The sequence below is a fragment of the Gymnoscopelus microlampas genome (assembly GCF_963454915.1).
Source record: "Gymnoscopelus microlampas genome assembly, chromosome: 21".
In the NCBI taxonomy this organism is placed as follows: domain Eukaryota; kingdom Metazoa; phylum Chordata; class Actinopteri; order Myctophiformes; family Myctophidae; genus Gymnoscopelus; species Gymnoscopelus microlampas.
The window spans coordinates 43,010,404-43,017,698 of record NC_139958.1 but is presented as its reverse complement, the minus strand read 5'-3'; the positions used below and the strand labels follow the sequence as shown (position 1 = coordinate 43,017,698).

The 7,295-nt window shown below is 39.4% G+C and overlaps 1 long non-coding RNA gene across 1 annotated transcript; it reads right to left on the bottom strand.

Moving 5' to 3' along the window:
* Window positions 1–3,573: 3,573 nt before the first annotated feature.
* Window positions 3,574–7,268, bottom strand: LOC311038106. The gene is made up of 2 exons (XR_014600014.1): window positions 6,639–7,268; window positions 3,574–6,589 (listed from the first exon to the last, which is right to left on the bottom strand). It is a non-coding gene; the product is annotated as an uncharacterized lncRNA (long non-coding RNA).
* Window positions 7,269–7,295: the final 27 nt, after the last annotated feature.

Genomic DNA, 7,295 nt, shown 5'->3' with positions numbered 1-7,295 from the left:
TAAAAGCGAGGATACAAAACAAAACAAACAAACAAACAGGCTTACCGAGTTAGCAGGTCAGCATGCAAACCTCCTCCTCTCAACACGCTACCAGCAGTGTTGAGGACCCACAGTTTACTGACCTGCTAACTGCCTGTTCAGAATCCTCTTAAATAGGAGTCTCACTCAAGACGTCAGTCTGCACTCTGCTACCCTCTAGGGGCTACACAAAGTACTATCAATCAACTCTAAATTGCCTAAACGTACTCCTAACAGGTTTTTGGGGGGACGATTTTGGCCTCCACACTTAGTGATTTTTTCGGATTTAACTTTCGTTTCGGTTGTGACAAACTTTCGTTTCGGTAGTGACACAATGGTGAAAAAAAAAATGTACTAGTCCAGAGCTCGATGAATGTTAGAACCAAAAAAAAAAGTCACTAGAAAGTACTACCAATCAACTCTAAATTGCCTGAAACGTTCACTTGCGTCTTTTACCTGCAGGAGTCAGGTAAAGGTTCAAAAAATGTCCTTGTTGGATTTGAACCAGCAACCTTCTGGTCATAAGCCCTGTATCTCAATCATTGCACCACTGTAATTCATCCTAATTCTGTTCACTTGCATGTTCTTCATTAAAAGGTTAGATAAAGGTGAAACAGCCACGTAAAAGTTGAAAAATATTCCTTGTTGGTTTTGAACTCAGAACCTTCTGTGTGCAAGGCCTGTATCCTATCCATGGTTCATAGTTTCTCTGGTCTCTTGCAGGCTCTTCAATGAAAGATTAGATACAGACCACAAGAGTCAGATAAAAGTTGTGGAAATGTCCTGGTTGAATTTGAACCGGGAAACGTACTCCTAACAGGTTTTTTGGGGGACGATTTTGGCCTCCACACTTAGTGATTTTTTCAGATTTAACTTTCGTTTCGGTAGTGACAAACTTTCGTTTCGGTAGTGACACAATGGTGAAAAAAATTTTTTTACTAGTCCAGAGCTCGATGAATGTTAGAACCAAAAAAAAAAAGTCACTACAAAGTACTACCAATCAACTCTAAATTGCCTGAAACGTACTCCTAACAGGTTTTTGGGGGGACGATTTTGGCCTCCACACTTAGTGATTTTTTTGGATTTAACTTTCGTTTCGGTAGTGACAAACTTTCGTTTCGGTAGTGACACAATGGTGGAAAAAAAAAATCTTCCATCGTCCTCCATTATAAATCTCTGAACTTTTAAAGGAGTACTATTCTAAAACAATGAAACATTTCAAAGATCCCTTTTCAGGCAAACATGTCCATATTAGGATGAACATTTTAAAGTTTGAATGGGGTTTCTATTCTATATATGACATTTTGAATCATTACAGTCAGTTCACCTTCTTTTGGGTTTTGAGTCGAACCAATTACTCCCGCGGAGACATCAAATTTCTCTTTTGGGCCTTGAGTCTTGGGACTTAAGGCCCAAAAGAGAAATTTAATGTCTGCGCGGGAGTAATTCGTTCGACTCAAGACTCTTTTGGGTCTTGAGTCTTGGGACTCAATACTCAAATCCTGGAAATCAAATCCATTGCCGCATTGACAAGGCATTGGGCGCTTAAAGTTAAATATCTCCAAAACTACAAATGATTTCAAAGAAAAAATCTCAAGCATGCATGTCCACAGTAAGCTGGATTTTTTTAACTGTGAATGGAGTTTCTAGGTGAAAGTGTTTTTTTGAGGTCCCAAAATCTTCCATCGACCTCCATTATAAATCTCTGAACTTTTAAAGGAGTACTATTCTAAAACAATGCAGCATTTCAAAGATCCCTTCCAGGCAAACATGTCCATATTAGGATGAACATTTTAAAGTTTGAATGGGGTTTCTATTCTATATATGACATTTTGAATCAGTACAGTCAGTTCACCTTCTTTTGGGTCTTGAGTCGAACCAATTACTCCCGCGGAGACATCAAATTTCTCTTTTTGGCCTTGAGTCCCAAGACTCAAGGCCCAAAAGAGAAATTTGATGTCTCCAAGGGAGCAATTGGTTCGACTCAAGACTCTTTTGGGTGTTGAGTCTTGGGACTCAAGACTCAAATCCTGGAAATCAAATCCTGGAAATGGCAAATCATCATGTGTGGGATTTGAAGGTGCAAGAGTCAGGTAAAAGTTGGAAAAATGGCCAAGTTGGATTTGAACTGGGAACCTTCCGGTTGTAAGCCTTGTATCTTAACCACTGCACCACAGTGATTCTTACTGACTTTGTTCACTTGCGTGTTCTTCACTAAAAGATTAGATAAAGGTGCAGGAGTCAGGTAAAAGTTCAAAAAATGTCCTTATTGGATTTGAACCAGCAACCTTCTGGTTATATAAGCCCTGTATCTCAATCACTTCACCACTGTAACTCATCCTAATTCTGTTCACTTGCATGTTCTTCATTGAAAGGTTAGATAAAGGTGAAACAGCCACGTAAAAGTTAGATTTTAACACAGAACATCCTGTGTGCAAGGCCTGTATCCTATCCACTGCTCCACCATGGTTCACAGTTTCTCTGGTCTCTTGCAGGCTGTTCACTGAAAGATGAGATACAGACCACAAGAGTCAGATAAAAGTTGGGAAAATGTCCTGGTTGAATTTGAACCGGGAACCTTCAAATCCTAATTCTAAAATCTAAAAACCTTTCATTTGAGATATAGCCATTTTAATCTCCTGGCATCCATCTTGGATGCCATCTTAAAAATGACACATTTCAGGACGGTATATTTTCCTACATTGTTTGTATGTTATTTAGCAGGCCAAATACTACCAGAATCAATTGAAAACCCTTTTGTATCAATTTGTTTGGGGTCAAACCATACATTGACTCACCTACTGTGGCGAGACAGCGGAGCTAACAACACTGCAGAGCTCAAGACCCTGATGCTGGATGGAAGGTGTGGAGGGCAGCGATTCAGGAGTCCTGAATAGGCTCTATGCATAGCAGCCATATTGGAAAGAAATTGGGCCTCTTCTTACTTCCTTCACAGGTGTTACCAATGATACTAATGAAGGCTCTGTTCCATTCTGGTCAGGGTGCTGATATTGTGCATGTTGGCTCACTAGAAACACTCCATTTTGGTTCCCAAATGGCCCCTTATGGTGGGTGTGTAACTCTGAGAGTGTACAAATGGAACCAAATGGACCCGTGAGGGTCCATTTGGTTCCATTTGTACACTCTCAGAGTTATGGGGGTTCTTTAAAATAAGACAACCACTGTGCTACACTAAATGGAACAGAGCCTTAATTAGTATCATTGGTAACACCTGTAAAGGAAGTAAGGAAGGGGCCCAATTCATTCCCAATATGGCTGCTGTGCATAGAGCCTATTGGTGTTGGCTGGTCTGGACTCTCGCAGTGCGTCATTATGTATTTTCCAGGTGAGTCTTTCACCAAACCACATTCAGAGACATTTTTATTCATTTACCTGCTCTAAGAGAGCCCCATACCTAAGGTAGATGGATAGCCTTATTGGAGTGGTGCGAGTTGTGAGCTTGTAGTTCAGCTATTTTCGGCTTAAGGTGCATGCATTTGGGATATAACGCTGTGAGGGTTGATAAGCACTGCTCTTAAAAACCAAAGATGGAACATCTGTACAAAACATTTATTTTAAAATTGACAAACAATCCATGACAAGCAAACAATAACTAATGAAAGAAATGCCTTAAATAAAATCGTACATAACATGTTTTTTTTTCATGAAGTCACAAAGCTATTAGCTGAAGAAATTGAAGAAGTTGGGACTTGCATTGAAAAGGTATAAACAGAAAATTATACATGTATATATATAAAAGACATGCTCACATCAACTGTCAAGAGAGTAAAGTAAACACAACATTATGTATAGAGGCCGATTCATTGCTATGCTTCAAGCCATTTGATACAGAAAAGGCCTGCTGAGAAGTAAACAGAATATTAAGTCAAGGGGAAAAAAATTGCGCAGAGGAAAAAATAGTCCCATAGATGCAGGGTGTTATTTCATTGTCTTGTCACTAGATGGCAGTGCCAGCACTGTAAAGCCTTGTTCTTCAGCTATAAAATAGAAATTCTTTCCTCTCTATATAAAATGTAGTCACTTCACTGCAGAAAAAAAGGGCTAATTTGAGTCTCTAGTTTAGTTTTTTTCCACTTCAACATCAACCCCCTTTAGTCAGCATGTCTGCTGTATGCATAAACTTCATACCTCACTAGATTTCTTCTGGTTTTTGTTAATAGAACTGCAGATATATACATATACATATGTTTTTGTGAGGCACACGTTCTCTCTGGAAAAAGAAAATATGTACAAAGGGCTCTATTGGGTAAATAAAATTGAACTTCTTTCCTTCCTACTGTAAATCCAGAAAAGGTTTCCTTCATCTTGTCTTGAGTCTAACCACGAGAAAACATTCCGTACCTGCATGTATTAGCTATATGGCATTTTGTCAGTCAGTTAATGGATTTGGACTTACTGGGACTGGCCAGTCCGTTATAACAAAGAAACAAACTGTGGTGGAAAGTAACTAAGTACATTTACTACTGTATTTGAACACAATTTCTAGGTACTTGGATTTTACTTGAGTATCTCCATGTTTCGATACTTCTACTCGATGACATCTCAAATATTGTACTTTTTGCTCCACTGCAATTATTTGACAGCTTTAGTTATTAGTTAACTTTGCAGATTTAGATTATTAATACAACAATTAACAACTTAAGCTCTATTTTATATTTTGGCTAAATAGCAGGTCAAATATTACTCAACTACATGTGAAGGTTGCTAAGTCAAAATATTTACTCGAGTTAAAGTACTGCAAGTACAAATTACAGTACATTTTCTTTTATCATTGCATTGCTGTATTACAATTTAGATATTTTCCACAAAAAGATTTTTCAGAAATGTAAAAAAACAACTAAAAATCAAGTTAGTAGATTGGATATATTCACTATATTTGAAATAGGGTTCAAGTGGTTAATTCATAATGTATTTTTTTTTCTAACCTTCCTAGAAATATAGTGGAGTCAAAAGTACAATAATTGTCTTTGAAATGTAGTGGAGTGAAAGTATCCAAAAATACAAATACTTGATACTAGATTGTCAAACATGTTTACTAAGTACAGTACTGGTACTTTGTTACTATCCACCACTGGAGTTACCCCTTAACAACTGCAGCGATCGCAGTGAATGTCGATGGTACTGGATGTGAAAAAGTGGGACACGTAACATTAGACAGTTTTTTAGAATCCGGTTTCTCGCTGCACCGCAGTCTGTGTGCATCCAACAGGAAAAGGGTTTAACAAAACAAAACACTGCAAGTTTCAGCCACGCCTTCCAATTGGATCTCAGTCATTGTTGCCCTGAGGCTAAAACGTAGTCACAACACAAAAACAAAATCTGTGCTAAGTTCTGTTTCCAGGGTTTGTTATTGCGATGGTATAAATAATGGCAAGATAATTATAATTCATTAGAATAAATATGTAAATAAATAAAATGACGGCACCTTGGAGGCTTGTGTTAACAACGGAAACATTGAGGAAACATAACTAAAGCTATTAACAAAAAAACAAACAAAAGTTGTGTTCCAAAAGAAACATTGACTGAAACTCCTTCCATGTTTTGTGTAACACTGAACATATCAAAGACTTAATGAGGCGGACTGAACCTATTCAGTTTACTGCTATACTGTATGAAAGGAGGATAGGCTTTATGCACAGCAGCCTTATTGGAAAGAAATTGGGCCTCTTCCTTACTTCCTGTGTAAGGTGTAAGGTGTTACCAATGGTACTAATGCTTAGTACCAATGGTACCAATGGAGGCTCTGTTCCATTTAGTGTACAGTGTACAGTTTTTAATTTGAAGGACCACCATAACTCGATAGTGTAGAAATAGAACCAAATGGACCCGTATTTGTACACTCTCAGAGTTGCACGTCCGTAAAGGGACATGAGGGTCCCTGGACCACACTTTTGAGAGCCACTGGTGTAACAGAGTGTTTCCAGTGAGCCAACATGCACAACATCAGCACCCTGACTCTGTTTGACCAGAATGGAACAGAGCCTTCATTAGTATAATTGGCAACACCTGTGAAGTAACAAGTGGCCCAATGTCTATCCAATATGGCTGCTGTGCATAGAGCCCATGGTTGTACAAAAACATCTATGGCACTTCTGTATCACTGCTAATAAGATACAATCATATGGCAAAGATCTACACCAAAACAGACTCGTATTGTACATTTTTTCAGATTGGACAAACTGTGGGGAAAAGAGGTACAATTTCCATGAGTAAGCCCCACATACCAACCTCTCTTTAGAAATGGTCCAAACCTTTCTTGTCCTTGTCTTAATAGTAATTTGCATACAGCCTATTGACCTGTAGTTTTAAGAGAAAATCTAATTCTACACAACTATTAGTATAGCATAATTGTCGCTCTAAAATTACAAAAAAATGTGCCAGTGGTCAGTGCATCAAGTAGGCACAGCATCAGTGACGGGTAAATGCCACCGCTGCAAAACCAGTGTATGTTCCCTGTCTCAAGGTAAGGGTGTTGGCATCGTGCTCGCTTGCTCAGCATTCTGGGACAAGAACCAGGTGACCCAGGTGAGCTACACGCAAGCCAAGACGCCTATAGGCTTATATTGGCCATACAGCGCCGTATCATAGACAGTAGCCACCTATATGCTTATATGGGCACACAGCGCTGTATCATAGACACTGATATGGACACACAGCGCTGTATCATAGACACCTATATGCTTTTATGGCCACACAGCGCTGTATCATAGACACCTAGATGCGTATACGGCCATACAGAGCTTTAGCAAAGCCTAAAACGTGTGGCTGTTTGGCCTGCTGAGGCCGAGAGCTTCTCTTCATTTTACTCCTTAATTTTGAGTTTTGAGTTTTTGAAAAGACTTGCATGGCCTTCTTTGGGGACGAAGTTGTCAACTTTGATCACTATTTCTTTTGTTCTTCTTTGTTTCGCATTATTTTGCATGTAACCGACCATCCTGGTTAGTTACACATTGTATAACGACGATTAACGACAATTCCTTCCATCCCCATTTTTTTTCTTCTTGTTTTCTCTTTGCTTTTCAAGAACGACTGGCCCTTTCGACGGCCAAAACAACCACACACACACACACTCACACACACACGCACACGGCCAAATTCAGCCAGCGAGAGGTACACCCCCCCCCCCCTCCCCCACTCTTGAGACAATGTCAACCAACAACAGCGTCTATGTGCTTGTTCTTCTTGGGTGTAATAAGTACTTATAAAGTTTTCTCTTGTTTGTGGGCTCTCCCCCCCCCCCCCCCCCCCCCGTCGTC